This window comes from Pipra filicauda, unplaced genomic scaffold (genome assembly GCF_003945595.2).
Source record: "Pipra filicauda isolate LSUMZ 115617 unplaced genomic scaffold, ASM394559v2 scaffold173_size1550139_pilon, whole genome shotgun sequence".
Classification (NCBI taxonomy): domain Eukaryota; kingdom Metazoa; phylum Chordata; class Aves; order Passeriformes; family Pipridae; genus Pipra; species Pipra filicauda.
The window spans coordinates 718,063-737,354 of record NW_024104251.1 but is presented as its reverse complement, the minus strand read 5'-3'; the positions used below and the strand labels follow the sequence as shown (position 1 = coordinate 737,354).

Below are 19,292 nucleotides of genomic sequence, written 5' to 3'. Positions count from 1 at the left end.
AAGCAGTAAAATCATCATATATGGTCTGGAACAACAGCTAATGTGTGGTTTATGCTAATTTCAGTGGTCCTACAGGAATATTGTACTTCAGGGTAACCATAGACAAAATCTGGTGGGTATATCTCTAGGAACGTAGTAGGAGTTTTACACACACATGTCCCCATAAGTGCTCTGATTAAAATAAGAAAGTAAAAGCTTAAAAGAGCATAGTTAAAAGTTTACTTCTCCTACCTGACCTGACAGCCTATAAACCAGCTGCCTTTCCAGCTCTGCCCCATCAGGGATTTCTGTTGTTTACATCACAGCCAGAAGATCAGCATGAAGACCAGAGTCTATCCCTGCACTCTGTTGTTCTTGCACTCGTTACTGCCCAGTGATCTTCAAAATTTTGGCCATGCCCTTGGGAACTGCTTCCCACTGTTAGTGGTTTGTTATAATTCTCTTGAAGACCATGGAATCTGCTGAATCATTATCTGGTTCAATTATATATTTCATTGGTTGTTTCAGGACAGGCATTGCCATCTTCCTTTTCATTAAGTTTCCCATTTTTAGTGTTGTCCTTCATGCACAAAGCTCACCCGTGGGCATATCCAATAGTCATCTGTTCTGATTTCTAACATATGTACATGGAGGCTTTCATGAGGGGCTAGAAGATCATGGTTTATGATGGTAGAACTAGCTCAAAAAAATAGTTTTTCTATGCTTTCTCTGTGTTACTCCAGCAGGTTGAGAATGTGTACTTTTTTCTATAACATTTTTTGGAGCTCCTGCTTCTCACCTTGTCCAGAGATGGGGAAAAATCTTGCAACAAAAGTGATTACACACATACTCTGTACCTGTAGCAAAGATCAGTGAGCTTGTGAAGTTCAGTTTGACACACAGAAGTAGGACATGTGCTGTCATATCTCTGAAAGTCAGTCTGAGGTGGTTATTGTTTTAGCCAATGGAAGTCTATGTGTGTTTCATAAAGTGTATTTTAAATTATAATCCAAGCTCTATTGTGCTTCATGGCCATTGCAACAGGAATCTCTGTTGGTTTCCTAAGTTGATTTCTGCTGAAATGCTAGATAAAAGAATAATTGCATAACCCGTATAATTGCATGTCGCCCTCTCATAAGCATTCAGATCTGATTAAAATAATCTCTTCTGCCATCCTGTTTGTATATTCGTAAAGGTCAAATGTGTTATTAGGCTTGACTATTCAGCTGCAGGATACAGAGGACTTTTTAGAGCATCTGTAATGTGATACGCACGGAAGCCTTTCTGCTTACAAAATGACACCTACTGGTCTCCAGGGTCACAGGCACATTTTTTCTTACCTACTTCTTTGCAAGTCACGGTGCCAAATCTAGTTGAGCCAAAGGATAAAGTGTGAACCTGACCAGAAAGCTGCAATGTTGCCTTGACGATGCTCAGTATTGAAATGTTGTTAGTCTAGAGCCAATTATCTTTTTGTGATCTTTACACTCATGTTGCATTCAGAATACTTACTGCAATAGTTATTTATGGGGAAGTATGTGTAATTCCATTTATCTTTGCCTCTCTGAACAAATGGAGCCTGATACTCACTACATTTAGTGCAGTATATTTGAATGCTATAGCTGCTTTCTCTGGGCTTGTGGTCCAGCTACAACTGCCAGGGTATCACTTGGACATGTAAACCTGCCAGTATGCACAGAAATGCCAGAGCATTGTGTGTGAGGTGTGTTTTAAGTAATTTTGACAAATACCTTGTGTGTTCTGGAGAAGCCAGAAGGACATATTTTGTCTTTGAGAAGTGTAGTGACATAAACATATTCTGTGTATTTCATGTGGATGTACACATCCAGATATAAAGGAACTATATTCGATAGAACAGGAGGTACTATAAATTTTACTCTAAACTACATCCCATTTTTATACAAAAACCAGAGGCCTTGGAAACATTCATTTCTGAAAGATACTAAACATTTGAAGCAACAGAGGTATAGATTAAGCCTCAGGGCTGGGCCTGAGGGGGGTCTGAATGTAATTTCCAGATCTCTAATAGATTCCCCATATTATTTTCAAAAAATAGTTTTGTCATTCAATACTAGAGCGCTGTCCTCTGTGAAAAATGCAAACATTTGGCAGTACTGCTTGCAATTTCGTATAGTCTCCTCTGATATCTCTTCCTGCTTTTGTATAAATCAGAAGCCCCCATGGCTCTCCTGCTCTCTATACCTTTTTGTACCTTCTGACTGATCTGGTCAAAAGCTTCTCAAATTAGGTCAGAATTGATTGTTACTTTAAGAAAGGATAGGAAACACTTAAGCAGACTGACTTTTCTGCCAAAGGTGAACTTCTCAGAGACTCTTCAGTAACACAAATCCAAGGGCACCTCTTAGATTTGTTCTCAGTGACTCTTGCATAACCAGAATGTTAGCAGCCTCGATAATCTGTGAAATGAGTTAGTGTTTTCGTTCTGTTGTCTTGCAGTTACCTTATCCTTTTAATCAATAATGTTGAAGTTATCCACAGTCTTTGGACAGGCCAAGAATACAACAATATTGAAAGAATGTGGGTGAGGTGATAAAGGCTGAATGATGGATTACATGGATATTCCTAGTCAGGCTTTGGTTGTCTTGTACCTTTAAACACCACCTATCTTGGTCATTCTATGAATATACACTTGCTTTTACTTTTAAAATATTTTTTAGCAAAAAACCCTTCAGGATTCTGTTCTTGGCTCAAAGTAAAACAGAATAGTTACACTGAATAAGTATGATACAACGGATAGATGAGACCCTTTCCATTTCTTAATATTCTGTCCCATTGTAGTCGGAATCCTGTGGCTCTCTGGGGAAAAGAGTTCAGACAGTGCGAAATAAATTCCATCTGGCAGTCACTTGTCCCATCTCTACATCCAGAGCTCATTAGAACTAAACAGAACTCTTCAAAATTAAATGAACTTTCCTACTTAGACAGTGATTTGGATACATTCCTCTCTTTGTGTAGGACCTTTTACATCTTTCAGATGTAACTTCTTAATTCTTTAAAAATGAATGAAATGGGAAAATTGGGAACATTTCTGTTTTCCATCTCTGTTAGCAGATTCTTTTGCATGGCTGCACTAGTCACAAACTGCTCCTTCACAAGCCTGAGTCCCACCTGAAGACATTTGCTGTAGGAATTTAGTTTTAGCTTACATTAGTTTAAAGCCACGTTTATGATCACAGTATATGAAAAAAAAACAGAGGTAAATACCTGTATTTTAGAAGCCACATGTGTTGCATGGAAAATATATACATAATATACTGCTCTCCAATGAAGTCTAGGCCATACACACCCTTCAATGGCACTACTGGTATTACAGGTGTTAACTACGGCCCTACACCTGTACACTCACATCTTTAGAGAGATTCTTAGATCAGTGATGTTGTGTAGGAGCACTGTGATTAAACAAAAGCAGTCAAAACTTTATTAACTATCCCTGCCTTCCCTGTTTGTCTCCTCCCATTTTAACAGAATTTACTAGTATTTCCTTATATCCAAGATTCTGGATGTGTAGAGTTGGATCTGATTTGTCAGGGCAATTGCAGCTGGTCAGGGCACTTGTATGATGCAGGTTGAAGTACTTTGCCATTTCATCCCATGGCTACTAATTTAATGAGATTAAAGAGAGATCAGACAAACCAGGATGCTTATGGGACATGGTAGACATGTGCTTTAAACAGAGTTAATGCCTACCTACAGCAGGATGTTAGGGTCAACGCAGGAGTTCTGCCTCTTGAAAGAAGAGAGAGCCTATTTTTATCTGTTGGTCTGGTCAAGCATACATGTAATCTCTCCAGTTCTAAAGAGTATTTAGGATAACTTGGCAAAGAATTAAACCTCTTCTCTTCTAAGAGAAAATTCTTAGAAACTCCCCGTCCACCAATTACATAAACCCTTTCATACCATAAAAGGAACATCCCTGCATGACAACTGCCCCCGTGCTTTTCCATTGCTCAGGACAGGGGCTGTCTAGGCCCTTGACAAACTATGCATCGTTGATCATCAGCTTTATGGGATTACAGCAAGGCATGTAAGCACAGTAAGGCATGTAAACTTTGAGTCCTGAAAGTTTGTGGGCTGGTTGTATTACTTCTGTGTTTTTTGAGAGAAATTGTGGCCCTGTGTTTTGAAACTCCCTCTCTTGTTTTTGTGGGATTTTTCCTGTTTGTTTGTTTTTTGCTTCAGTTTGTCTTGGTTTTGTTTTCATTTTGGGTTGGGTTTTTTTTTTCTTTGTCAGATTATGGGAAGATCTTGAGCTATCCTAAAGAACTGACCTTTTCCTCTGGTGTTATGCTACATGGAACCAGTTGATCCATGCTGACTTCAGTCCTAGTTCTGAATACTTAAGAAGAGCAGTGGTAAATCTTTCCTACCTTTAATCTCATGACTCTTCAGGGTGTTACTTCACTCTGCCTAACTTTTCCATTATCCATTTACTGTCTCTGCTTCAATACATTTTCCTCTTACTGCTTAGCTTTCTTTAGCAAATAAATTATGTTTCTTGTTTTTTTAGGAAACTTATCTGTCTAATATTCTAGCTTTTTAATTCTTATGTAAGTCAGTGTTGTAAACAATTCACTGACAAAAGCTTTTCTTTATTTTCCTGAATACTCATTGAAAGCAAATAGGACTTCATATGTGTAAAATTCAACCCTGCTATGGATATAAATAATAGTCCATAGAACAGGTTATTTTGGGGTTGGATAATAATTTCCATTAAAAGATAGATGGTTCGTGAGACGGTATCTCAGATGCAGGTATTTACATATAATGTGTGTGTATATATGTAACAGGTACTTTTAAATAGAAGTATTAAACAGAGTCCTTTCTAGACTCTGCATTTTTCTCAGGGTTGGCATTATATGTAATGAAAAAAATTAGAAAAGAACAAATTCTAGGGATAAATCATAGTGCCTTCATATGTGATGCAGCAGTTTAGACATGAAAATGCTTCTGCAACCACTGTTTGAAGCAGAAGCTTCCCTTTAGCTAGGAAAAAAAAAAGGGGCAATCTTTTGAAAACATCTTAAATTTTGATGCAATACCTAAACTGATTTTGTTCTCATTAGCATAGCTTTTGAGTCCCCCATTTAATTGGCCTCAATTACTGTCATACCATGCCAATCTAGTGGCAGTCTAAGCCTGAATTGTCTAAATTACAATAAGGATGGATTTGCAAACTTAATTCTAATTTTTTTAAAATTCTTAAAATAAATGGAGAGGTTTGCAGGGAAAAAAAAAAAAGACAATTCTGTATATCCCAGTTTTTTAACTGCTGCTAATTGACAGGATGTAACTGGCTCAGAAATGTTCATGAGAACAAAAGATGATCATTCAAATGGCAAGGTTATGACAAGCCTCTTTTACCATTTTCTTACAGATACTCTCCTCAAATGGGAAATACCTGATGTTTAACAGCTGATCAAAGTGGGTGTGCAGTCTCTGAACAATATCCTACACCTTCCAGAAATTGCTTCTATAAAAGCAGCGGCTACTTCCAAAGGGAAAGGTAACCCTTTGTCATGTGAAACAGGATGTGCCTTCCCTTGAAAGATGTGAAATGCAGCGAGAGCCCGAGGCATTTTTCAGCTGACAGAAACATCGCCCTCTTCTGGGAACAGAAATGCAGAGTAAGTTGTTGAGGATGTTTTTCAAAAAAGCAAATGAGGTGTTTTGAACTCTTTTATATTTATGACTGTATTACTCTGAGGCTGTTAAGAGTTTTAATTTTGTAGTTACCCCACCTGCTGTTTCATTATTCAAACCTTAGACCTGATTAATCAAAAATGTATTCTGCAGTCGGATCACACCAGTTCTATAAAATTTGTAAGCATGACTATACTGTGAAAGCTATTCATGACTGAAATAATTTTTAAAGTTTCTGATATGTGTTTAAGTGTCTTAGGAGAAAGCTGTATGGCAAAACAGGAGCGTTGCACCTAGAGACAAAACATGATGCTTCTGTGAGGCACTTTCCTTCCTTTTGTATAAAGCTCACACACCCAAACACTACATGCAGAAGGAGAATTTATGTGAAAAGTTATTTTCACGAACACTTAAAGATGTAGTATACCAAAAGGGCGTGGCTGACAAAATGGCAAAAATAGTGGAAAAGCTTGGCCAGTGCAATGCCCTTAATTCATGTAATTTTGATGCATGCAATTCTGTGCCTCTAAGGAAAACTGTCATTGAGCCATTTGTTTTAAAACACAAATATTGTATGAGGGGAGTATGAGTGAATCTTTGCACTTCACTTAGATTAATAAACCTTTTTACATTAAAGTTCAGCTTTCACTGGCTCCTAATTTTGCTGAATACTTTTCCCACAAGAGAAGGTGTGGTGAGAAGTTCTTTTGCAGTTCATGTTTTCGTGAAAGTCTTCATTTGATATCTGAATAGCCTTTACTGTATTGTAGGCTAGGGACAATTTAATTCTTCAGTCTATTCATAATTCTGGCTGTGGAATTTATCTTTCCCCAGCTTATGTTTGTACAGAATCTAGCACTGGAATGCTGCTGTGTGTCTGGACTTCTGTTCCTTACTGCAGTTGTTGGTAGCTTGTATGGGAGTTCCTGTTAGTTTTTTTTTTTCATATTGGTGCTGCCACATTCAGCAAGTATAATGAGGTAAGAAATGACAGCAGCTCTGCAAAGCAAGTTTGAGGACAGTAGTGTCCAGAGTTGAGAGAGACAGAAGGTAACAGCAGAGAAGCTTGCATTAAGGACAGTGGTTTTTTTCTGTTAATTTTGCAGTACAAATATTAGCAGTAATAGTGTAAATGGATAAATTCTTCAGACTAATGATTTCAGTGCAGCTGAACACTCTAAATCATAGCTTTTCCTAGTCCATTAGACCCCGAAAAGAATGAAAACAGCTTGTCTGATGTCTGGAGCAGCTCAGAGAAAGAGTATCAATTCATGAGGAATATATTATAAGAGATCTGTTAAGATTAAATTTACAAAGTGAAATTTCCAATTATGTGAGATACATTTTAAAGAAATAAAATTAACTTGCTTTTGGGAATCCAGTACTTAGTTGACCTTTCTGGTTGCAAAGCAATTAGTTCCATGTGCAGTGCTTTGGCAGTACAAATGGCAAAATGTTGTGTGGAACTTAGTGAAAGTGAATGGAATTTTTAAAAGAAGGCAAAAACTGCTAAAAATAGAAGTGCATCTCACCAAATCTTATTCTAGTCTCATGTGATTAACTTCATCCTGTAACAGGAGCATTGGATCCAGGTATGTGTGTCTCAAAGCTCTGCCTTTCCATTGCAGGCTGCATGACATGACCATGCAAACATTTGCTCACTGCACCTCCTGAGTCAAGGGGAAAAGACCCTCACAGACAGGATTTCTCACAGTTACTTCTTTCACAGCTTTCTCAGTGGTTTTCACAGCAATCTGATCTGAGGTTAGAAAGCTGCAGCAGAGGTGGCTGAACCCCTCAAAGTTTGCAGAGCCTGTTGGTGCACTCCAGTTGCTGACACATGCTAACAGCTGGATTGTTCCTCCTGAGGAGAGGAGGATGCTGAAACCCTTAGGACCAGCCTCGTACTTTGTACTTATGTGTGGAAATAGGGTGGGTAGAAGTTGGACAACCAGAGGAGTATTTGGTCTGAACTAGAGTCTCCACACTAACAGTTCTGGTCTTGGAACCACTTATTTATGTGCTAAAGATACATTAAAAAATGATCTGGAGAATGTTATACTCGTTTTCTGTTTATCCACACAGTAAGCATTGGAGCTTTCAGTCTAAGAATCCCAACTATGCTGTGGATGGTTTCGGGGTAGTGTCATTTTGTCCCCCTGGCTAAACATAACCTCTTGTATTTGGACTCCCAAGAACTACAGCTTACATAAGAGAAAAGAAAAAGTTGTTCTGGGAAATATGTTTTGAAGGGGCAGCCTGGCTGTGAAGGCTCTTGTAGAGAGGGAATGGTTCTTCCTGTTGTTTCTCCTGAACCCAGCTTATTTGCTGATGCTTTATCCTGAGGTAATGAGTAAAGGAAAAGGAATGGAGGGATGAACTGGTCTTTTTAATTCAAAATCCAGGTGGATCTTCATGTCAAGAAGACTGCAGGCTACCCTTGCTGTGCAGTTGATCAATAGCATATCTACTGAATTAGGGATGAAACCAGAATAAGATTCAAATCAATTTGCACCTTCCTATCTCTCTTCATCTGGTGCTCAAAAGTTACTCTTTTACTTGCAACTTGGACAGATATTCATGCATTTTAACTTCGGGTACAAAATTTAGTTAAGATTAGGAGTCTGTGTTTTATATTTACTTAACAGAAAGACACAAGTTCCTAATTTAGAGTACTGGCACTTTGGTTTTGGAAGCTCCACCTATTTTCTCAGGAACTTGGGTATTTAAGTCTGAGGCTTAAAGTTAGGAAAGTTGTCCTCTTTTAACAATATGGGCACACATCTTGAAAATCTCAGTTTTAATAGACAGCCTAAAACAAATGTGGTAAGGTAATCAGAACCACAGTGGTAGTGGGCAGGGGGAAAACTGGCACGACTAGAAAATAATTTGCCAAGAATTAAGCAGAAAATTTCATGGACTGTAGAAACACAAGGTGTAAAATGTTGCTCTCCTTTTGGTTTTTACCTGTCTTTTGAGTATGGAATGTGGAATCTAAAAACTTGAGTTAAATATAATGACCTGGGGAAAAATATCAATATTCATTAAAAAGCAGTGAATTATAGACTTGCAGAGCAGTTAATGTTGGAAGGGGACCTCTGGAGATGATATATTCCATTTTCACTGCTGAAAACAGAGTCAAAATAATATCAACATTGAATTTGAAATGAAGAAATAACTCATTTTCCATCTAATGCATTTATTCCCACCTAAAAATTTAGAAACAAAACCCACAAACTATTAATACAGTTTTCTGTTCACCTGCTTCTCATCTGCCATGCATCTCAAGGGCTACACCACCTTTAGTTCAGAAAGGCTTTGTAAAGTCAAAGGGAGCCCAAATGTGCACATCTTTCAGTATCAAAGCATTTCCGGTGACTACAAGTTGTGTGATGGTTAGTAATTTTTCTTGTAAGTTGCTAGGAAAATCACGATAATAAGTCTAGTTTTGCCTCATTTCCTTACCACTGTAGTGAAGTGGTAAGGAAATAGGTGATTATTCAGCTATGTTTTGCCCATGTTTAGTTTCCATAACAGCCTCCTGTCACTTTGAGTATTGTGCATAGCAGTGCAAAAAATTTCCATTTGTCAGATCTCTCCTGTAACGATGCAAAACAGCACAATGGGACAGGACTATGAACTTATTCAAAGTTGGTATCATTATTTCTAATTGTTCTTTGTAGCAAAGGAAGACAAGACAGTCCTTTTTTTCCAAAAGGGTTCAATATGCTGTTGTACTAATGACACTCTTGCTCCTAGCAGCTATTCCATGCTCAAGGTTCCTATTAATAACATTCCTTGCTTCCCCCAAAGCAATTCTTATCCAAAACCAAGTTGTGCACATATTGAAGATGAAATTTTACAACTGAATTGTTGCTTAGAATGTTGCTTAATATATTATCTACAGTAGTTCAGAAACACTAATAACACTTTACAACTGGAAATGAGACTGTTCCTGGCCTCAGTTCTATTATCTGGGGTAGATCACTTGAGTAAAATATATGTATTGAATTTTTTCAAGTGTATTTTGGCTAGAATTGGGATATGGAGGGCATTATGCATATATATTAAAATTCTTTGTATGTAAAATTTTGAGAAATAGGAATAGTAGGTCCTCTTATGTGTGAGCATTGCAACATCTATTTCATTAAAATAAGCATACAAAGATCACGCCTGTTTCATCAGCTCCATGCTGGCAAAATATTAGCATTTAAAATTCATTGCTACTCTGGGATTTAGGATTAGATACCATTTTGTAGAAACTTGGACTGGGTTCAGATTTGCAGTGCTGGGTGAGATACACAGAGGATTCTGCTTTGTGTCTTCTGCTCCACCTGCTAATCAGTGCATCTCATTGTGAAAGCTGTTACAGCCTTGGAGCAGTGCTTTGTCTGGTGATTCAATGTACCTCTGCTTGAGGGAGCTAGACAGAATTCGGAGAATCTTTGATATAAGCCTCTAGGAAACCACTTCAGGCTTTATTTTAGCACTAGGATATCCTGAACTTCTTAGTCCCTGAAACTAGTGACACCTTTCCAACTTTCCTTAGGGGAGACTGCATAATTTTAAAGGAACCTTGAAGTTTACAATTCTGTTTGGCACAGGGATGAATAGCCAAGTCCCAGCCAGAGAGATTCTGCTTGGGCTTTTCTGTATGTAAAGTCATATTTCTGGTGGCATAATAATGTGTACAAAACCTCCTCTCTTAATTGATGCAAAGGGCATGTGTTGGTCAGTCTTAAAGCTTGCCAGAAATCTTTAGTTGTCTTAAAACTCATCAGAATGTCAAAGCATCCTAGGTCCTTATCAGATCAGGAAGGAGGGGAGTGAATGGGACCCCACTATGTGCAACATGTTCAGGTCATTCTGTGATTGTGTTTCTTTAATCCCCACACTTCCCAAAACGTCTAGGGGAATAGTTTGTAACCAAACCTCAAATGGATTACAGAATGTAGGATACAGTAGACTTTGATAGGTATAATGTGTCACTGCAGGAGTTCTCCCTGCTGCTTTTCAGTCACAGGCTATGAATATGCCAGATACAGCTTGGTGTGTAGTATTTGATTTGATTCATTACTCAGCCTTCTAACTTCAGCCATATCACAAAACAGGCTCAGAGTGATATCCCTTGACTGAAAGATTACTGCCCAGAAGGTGGATGTAAGTACAGTTACAAGAGGCAAGGCAAGCAGGTAGAACAGCTACAATCACAGAATAATAGAAGGATTTGGGTTGGAAGGGACCTTACAGATCATCTAGTTCTACCCTTCCCTCCCCCTGCCATGCACAGGGACACTTTCCACTAGAACAGGTTGCTCAAAGCCCCATCCCACCCCACACTCCTAGGGATGGGGCTTCCACAACTTTTCTGGGAAACCTGTTCCAGTGCCTCACCACCTTCACAGTAAAGGATTTCTTCCTAATGCAATAAGAAATGCTTTAATCTTCTGTTCTTTCCTATGGTTTGCTTGTCCTTTCAGCATTGCAGACCTGACCCAAATATCTGTTGTAGGTTCCTGTGTGACATTACATACATTTGTTATAGTCCTCAAAACATGGAGGTTAGGCAAAAAAATTTTGGGTAATTTGGACAATAACACGAAGTCAGGAAAAACATAGTATGTTTTCTCAACATAGTGAAGCAAGACTCTATTGCATGTGTGCTCAGAAATTTAAGAGTTAGGAGAGAATCCAGTGAAGTGACAGCAGAATACCAATGCTTCCCTCTCTGTAATACAGAAAATGCCAAAGTCCCACCAAAACAATGATGCCTTTTATTTTCAAGAATATTGAAAGGAGCAGGAAGAAACCCCAGAAATTAACTAGAAAAAACCAAACTAAACCAAAACAAACCCTGATTTGTCAATGCTAAGAATTTGTCAGAGACGAAGGAAGTTTTCTTGAAGACCAATCACTTATAATCTTTGGGATTAGGACAAGGTATATCCACTAAATGTGTACCTCAGAATACGAGTCAGCTATGGTATGATTTCCCTGAGCATACTTTAAAAGATTATGGGACATTCTGTTCATTAAAAATGGCAAAGAGCTGAAAGAGTGTACACGAGACACATTTTTACAGTGCTAATCATTAGGTATCTCTTTTTTGTTAGAATCTACCCTTTGGAATTGGTATGAATAATGCAAGAAGGTAATGCCCTGACAGTTATTTTAGATTCTGCTTTTTAGTTGCTTTAGAGTTGCTAATTATCTTCTGATACCATGGAGAACTGATGCAGAGAATCTTTCATTCCAACAGCCGTTGACCAGCAACCTTCACTGTAAAAAATTTAAGTCCCAAGATTTACTGGCTTAAAAGGGTGCAGATCTATTTATTTCAGTGGCATTAAGCAATTTTGCACCATCTAAGGATTTTGCAGATTATTATATCTAAAGCTGTATAGTAGAGCCCTTATATATTTCATAATAGAAGATGATAAATGGTATCAGGATGAATTGTTACACTTCTTTAAAAAACCTCTCAATTCTTTAAAAGCTTGAACTTATTTGCAAGTACTGGGGACTTCATAATATTAAAGGAAGAAAAAATCTTTTGAAAAGATATTTTTGCTAAAACCAGAAAAAAAATCTATCCAGAAGAAGGAGAAGAATACAATACAAAATAAAATACTATAAAGTCAGTAAATCTGTGTTTTTAAGGTTTCTTTGTCTCCAAGGGAAGGAAATTCTGAAACGAAATAAATATTCATGCAAACAATCAAAAATTACTCAGGGGGAAAAAGGTGAATCTGTAAATTTTTTTGAGAAAATTATGCCTGAGGAAATAAAATGCTGGAATTGTTAGGGAGAGTGCTAAAGAAGATAGAATACTCCTGAGTTGCACTGTGCATGCAAAGAAAAACATGGGAGCTTTCACAGGTCCATTGCAGATTAAGTCTAGTGTGGTAGCAGTTTAGAAAAACCCTTTCAAGCAAGGAGAAGAAAAAAGTTTAACACTTAACTCAAAAATGGAAATAGTCCAGTTAATATGAGGAACTTGGACTAGCTGTGCATCCCTGTGAAGACAAGGGGAATAAACAAAGTATATTTGGAGGAATTATTGGCTGGCTCACATCGTGTCTTTCAGCACAGTTTGATCTCTTCATAAAAGTTCAGCAGGGAACACCCAGTTAGTTTTGACTCATTGCTACAGGGAAGTGGCCTTTTGACTTGGTGGTATTTTTGTCCAGGTTGTTAGTATGGCTGGTTGCTGCTTACTTGTACTGTAGCTGACACTATTCATCATTGTTATTTATCACCACCCTGTCAGAAAGTGCTGTTGTGCCTGGCCTTGTTCAAGGGAGAATAGAGAGATGCTGTCTGTCCTGGAAAGTTTACATTTTGTATACTGAGGGGAAAGAAATGTGTGATTTTAGGGTATGTAACTTACTATCCTGGAGTCCTTAATGAATCACACAAAAATACCTTTTTCTCCTCATTAACCACAGAGGGGTTCTACAGTGATGAGCTCTGCCATAAGATCTACACTGCTGTGAGTGAGGTGAGATGATTGCCCCCCAGTATGTCACAGTGATAGCCATTATAGGATGTCATGGCTCACTGGTGCTTAAATTTTAACAGCTTTATATGTATGTCATGTTTACATGTGTTTAAAAGAAGACAGTTGCAAACAACATGTCAGAGAGTGACTGCAGGGGGAATAATAAAGATATTTACAGTAGTATTCTGAAAATGGAAGGATGGCAGTGTAGAGTGTCTGTGCATTCTCCAAGAGACTCTGAGCACTGACATGAACTCTAGACAGGATCTATTGGACCTCCTTGCACCAATCTTTGATCTCTGTTGTGCTGTAGCATACATTTACAAGCATTACAGTTTATATAGCATACATTTTATATGCTGGGAGTGTGTTTGGGGTTTTTTTGTGATTTTATTTTTGGTTTGGTTTGGGTTTTGTTTGTTTGTTTAGGGTTTGGGTTTGTTTGGGTTTTTTGTGGGGGGGGGGGGTTGGTGTTTTTCCTTCAAAGGAAAGATTTTGGCAGAAAAGGTTCTGTGATACAGTAAAAAACTAAATCAAAAATAAAAATGAAGGCCATTATGGGACTGGTGACATCTTCCTCTTGATCAGGAGGAGAAGCCTTGCTCATCCTGGCAAATACAGGCCCCTCTCTAGCCTGACCTTGGTGAGGCAGGGTGAGAAGGTAAAGCCAGAACAAGAGAGAAGAGAGCGTGCCAGTGATCTAATCAAATCTTCAGAGGTAAGAGGATTCAACAACAGATCAACACAAACAACCTTGGGACAGTGAAGCCTCCTAAAGCAAGTTGGGCTAAAAAGATGAGAACTAACCCATAGCAATTGAAGTTGTATGACTACAAGATAAAAATATAGATATTTTAATGTAAAAACCGGTCTGGCTACTCACATTCTGGCTTCATGCATGCTTTGCTTCCAGAGTTTCACTGGTAGGCCTGTCACTGAGCAAGTGCATAAAGCTTTTTTGATGCATATGCATCAACACATAGCATAGACTCATTAACATTGGAAAACACTTCTAAAATCATCGAGACCAACTTTAACCAAACACTGCCAGGTACACAGAGAACAGAATTGCTCTTCTCTGTGTTAACTGATTACCCACAAAACAACAGGTTAGGGTCTGATTGAATTGGTATCTCAACACATCCTTTATCCCACCAGGTACCATAGAGAATTCACCAAGCAATTTGCCATAACAGAGGATACTTGTTTCTCCAAGACCTGTTATTCCTTACTTTCCTATTGTCTTGGAGGTGCTGAGCCCAGGTGATTTGTTGCTTCTGTTAGATCTTCACAGGTCTCAAAGTGATTAGTGGAGGTAAAGCAACTTCATCTGGGTTTTGTTGACTAAATCATGCTCAGGGCCTTGGAATAAAGGTAGGTGTGTGGGAGAAAGGGGGTTGGTTTGAGGTTTTGGGGGCAGGGGGTTAGGGTGTGTGTTATATTTGCCTTTACACAATTTTGCAGAAAAAGAACAGGCTATAGGCATAGATGATTTTGTTCCATTCACTTTTAAAAAAACAGCTTTATGGGGTAGTGATCAGTCTTGATAAGGCCTAGTATAGACGGTTCATCTAGAGAAGAAATTTTGTACTGCAGGACAAATGTGGCTTATGGTGTAAATAGAGGAAATAAAAAAACATTCTACAGTGTGGTATAGCTATGGTGCAGCAGAGTGTGACCTGAAGAGCAGTGTTAGATTAATGCGACCTAAAGTGCTTGCATTTTTAATTCTAGAATACCTGAATAACAGGGGCTCTTAGGTAGATGGCATAAAACATTGTGTTTCTTTTCTTTCCTGTAACTCCAGTCTAGAACTGACTCTAGAACTATGCTGATCACATTTCTGCTGATAAAATATTAATTATTTTTCAGTCTTTGCTGAAAAATCTGAACCTAGGTATGGTATAGTTAAGCCAAGGGTGAAACCAGCCAAAAAATGCAAATCAGATGGTGAAAATCTATGCCTGGAAGAAACACAATGGGATATCAAGAAAAAAACAAAATGGTAAACAGAATCCCTTAACCACTTGCATGTGGTGCAATCAGGATACAACACTCCTGATAGCTTTCCAGGGGAGTACTCTGTGCTCTGTATAGCTCAGGAATCAATGGGGTGATGGAGTATGGTCCCTGTGATCAAGCATGGTGCTGTGTTCTCAGACACAGCGCATCTGTACCATCTCCAGCTGGTACAGATGGGGGTAGAATTTTGCTGGTAAACCCAAGTCACTCTCTGCTGCCTCTGCCTGAGCCTCAAACTACAACAGCAGTTATTCTGCGCTACCAGGATTGTGAGAAGGAGCAGAATGGAACAAATACAGGCAAGAAGTGCATTTTCCATATCCTTATCTGTCTTCAACATGTTTCACAGTGGACTTCTACTGAATGAGTTGTTGCCTTAGCAATACTGATGTAGAGAATGAAGAAGAACGTTTTAGGGAAGCAGCTGGCAGAAGCCTGGATTACACCTTCCACATGGAGGATAAGTAGGCTGATTGAAGCTGTCTGTCAAAGTTTGGTAGAGCAGTTAGTTTCACCTGGCTTATTGCACTGCAAGTCAGTGTTGTATTTTAATGTGAATTAGTTTTTTAAGCTGGAGGCTGGAAGGAATTCGTTTCTCTTATATTTTCTGTACTGTATGCAGAGATAAACAGAAGGCAGTGTTAGGCACTGGTAGAATGTGAAGGCTGATGAGCCACATAAAATTCCTTACATATTTACAGTACCTTTTAAACAAGAAGATTTTAGGAGGTACTCTATATTGGGAATATAGGAATGTATATTATGTATTATGATGTTATAATGGTTCTTGATAGAAGCTAATACAAACTCATCTGTCTATAACCAAATACAACTAATATATTTAACATGCTTATTAGTCCACAAGCTTAATTACTTCAAGAATAGTTTGTTATCTTGTGGAATACCACTGTGTATAGTGAGGATTGTGAAGTAGGCTAGTGATGGCTGTATTCAGAGTTCACTGAAAGATGAGGGAGGAAAATAGCACTGATTCAGTTAAGTTTTGGTCACAAAACACTTGGTCCTGATAGCTACAGCTGTAATAATTAGTTGTTTTATCTGTTAATTGTGACACAAGCCTGTCAGTGCAAAAACACTTGCAGATTAATATTACTAGTAGCTGATTTGATGAGCTACAGCCCATATTTTGGGTTTTGATAATCTATTAGAAGAATATATAGCTTGACTTCAAGGTGATTAGAAACCTATTCGCTAGGTTTAATTGTTTTGAAGCTCTTCAGAAATATTGGCCAAAGAGGGTTGTTACCAGCCTTGCATTGTGTAATCTTGCTTGTATGCAGCCTAGTCACTCTATTGTATATTTATTTAACTCGACTCATGATTCAAAGGATAGACAGCAATGGATTGGAGTTCTCCTGTCATTTGTGTTTCTTAAATAGCCACTCAATAGAAGGGGAAAAAATTGATTGCATGCTGGATGCCTAGTGAGACTTTTGCTAAAACAGATACACAGTGAACTGATATTCAAATAAGAGGGTCATGAGGGTTCAAACTGGAAGTAGACTCGAGTACTTTGTTTAAAATCTACATTTTGCATGTCTCTCCTGATTTACTGCTTTACTTATGAGAAGAGTGGCTGTGGGTTGTATTTTTAGTAAATGCAATTAAAAAAAAGTACAGAGGATGTGGAGAACAGAAAAACAAATGTCTGTCTTTCAAGATAAAAACTTTTTTTTAACAAAGCTTTTGCATTTATTCACACTTGCACTAGAACATTTCAGAAAAACTCTCCATAAAAGATGAAAAGAATGATATTCAGCATCCTCTTGTTCAAGAGAGCATAGTCAAAAAATAAATTCCTACTGCCATGACAGTTTCTAAAATCTTGTTTAGTTTTTGAATGTCACAATGATATTTTGTGTGAAATGCACTTAGAATATGAAGGAGAGCCTTTTTTATATCTGTGTGAAGCCAAGACAGTGGTACCTTGGTCTATCTGGTGCCCAGCATCATTAACAGAAATGCAGGTCAAAAATACAGTAATTGAGTCTTTTGGTCAGCCAGTAATAGAAATTTGAGGTCATCAGTTTAACCAGACACAAGAATATAAATATGAAAGAGTCTTACCTATGGAATCTACATATTAAGGAACAGGATCTGTCTTTTTTCACTCTTTTTTTTTTTCTTAAGGATGTCATGGTTAGGGAATACAGATGAAGTAAGACACATAATTTCGAAATTAGAGCTTTCAAATTTCTGTCCTAGCTATTCTAGTATTATATAACTTAGAGATATGTGGCAAGCCTAACAGTTGCTCTATCCTCTCTACTCCACACTGGTGATGCCTCACTAGAGTGCTGTGTCCAGTTCTGAACTGCAGCACGAAAGAAATGCACATACTGGAGAGAGCACAATAAAGGGCTATGAAGATTATTGGGGGAGTGCAGGATCTCTCCTGTGATGAAGGGCTGGGATGGTTCAGCATGGAGAAGAGAAGGCTTGAGTGAATCTCAGTGTATACAAATGCCTAAAGGAAAGGTGCAAAGAGGATGGAGGGAGAAGCTTTTCAGTGGTGCCTGATGACAGGACCAGAGGCAATGGGTGCAGACTGAACCACAGATTTTGTCTGAACATCGGGAAACTCTTTGCTATGAGGATGACTGAGCACTGAAACAAACTGTCCAGAGAGGTTGTGGAGTTTTCATTCTTAGATACATTCAAAAGCATTCTGGACATGGTCCTGCACAGTCAGCTTTAAGTGGCCCTGCTTGAGTGGAGTGCTGGACCAGACGACCTCCAGAGGTCCCCTGCAGCCTCAACCAGGCTGTGATTTACATTCAGTTTGCATAAGTCCCTCTAGGCAGCTCTGACTAACAGACAGTATTTGCTAAATAAAAGCCAGTTACAGCAGTGGGTTTTCTGCAGAAGTTTCAAGACTGCAGAATTAGTTCTTATACAGCTTTTGATTTTCACACACATGGTGTAATTATTCCTAATTTTTATCACTACAGTTGGATAAAAGATACAGGAAGTGCAAAAAATACTGTGATTCTCAAGGCCAATAAGGATAAGTTAACCAACCAAATAAAAATACTTGTACTATCTGTCACGAAAGGCAGAATAATACAGAAGAAATTTATGTTAATGAAGTTTTAGGATAGGCGTAAGAATTATTCAGACACCAAAGGATTTGATAATAGACCAACATAAACAGAAGCATCTGCCTTTCTGAAGTACTGGCTGATTAAGAAAATTACTGCATGTGTTTAACTAAGCTTTTCTTCTAACCTTAGGTTAGTGGTGAGGATTAGAGGCTTTGTATTTTTTTTTAATGGAGAATTTTTAATTTCATCTTTGTGGAAAGGGGCTTAAACAAACACTTTCATTTGCATGTTGGGTTTGAATATTATTTGTAGATCTGGAAGCTGAAATGTGTAAGTAGCTGTAACTAATGGGGAGAAAGGATAGAACAAAAACTGTTGGAGGGTTTCTTTGCCTCCTGCTGATCCACTTACATAGAGAAGATTCTTTGAGCACCTAAATCACTGGAGTTTAGTGTCACTTGGCATTACTGAAGCAGCTATTGCACTGTGCAAAGACGAATTGTTTTTCAGAGGACAAACTCCTTTTCTGCAGCTCCCACTGTTTTCTAGAGGAAATACAGGTGTTTGGCAACTCTTCTGAATGAGGTCAGTGGATTCTTGCAAGATTTACACTACCACCAAAAAGTTATAAGCTTGTCAGTCTTTTTAGAAGCAACTATGTGCTGGTTTTGGCTACAGTAGAGTTAATTTCTTCACAATAGCTGGTATGGGGCTGAATTTGGGATTTGGTGTTGATAACATGGAGGTTTTCATTGTTGCTGAGCAGCACTTAGTCAGAGTCAAGGCCTTTTCTGCTTCTTACCCCACCAGTGAGGAGGCTGCACATGCTGAGCATGATGACATATAGTATGGAATATCCCTTGGATCTGTTGGGGTCAGCTGTCTTGGCTGTGTTGCCTCCCACCTCTGTGCTCAGCATATACAGCTGGAGGAAGAGGAAGGAAGGAAGAGGGATGATGTTCAGTAATGGTGTTTTTCTTCCCAAATAACCACATGATGGAGCCCTGCTTTCCTGGGAATGGCTGAACACCTGCCTGCCCGTG

General features: G+C 38.4%; 1 long non-coding RNA gene across 1 annotated transcript in view; it reads left to right on the top strand.

Annotated features, from left to right (window-relative positions):
* Positions 1-5,545: 5,545 nt before the first annotated feature.
* Positions 5,546-19,292, top strand: part of LOC120322953 — a 103,537-nt gene continuing 89,790 nt past the window's right edge. The window contains exon 1 of the long non-coding RNA XR_005562948.1: positions 5,546-5,645. This is a non-coding gene — a long non-coding RNA (uncharacterized LOC120322953). The remainder of the gene's footprint in view (positions 5,646-19,292) is intronic.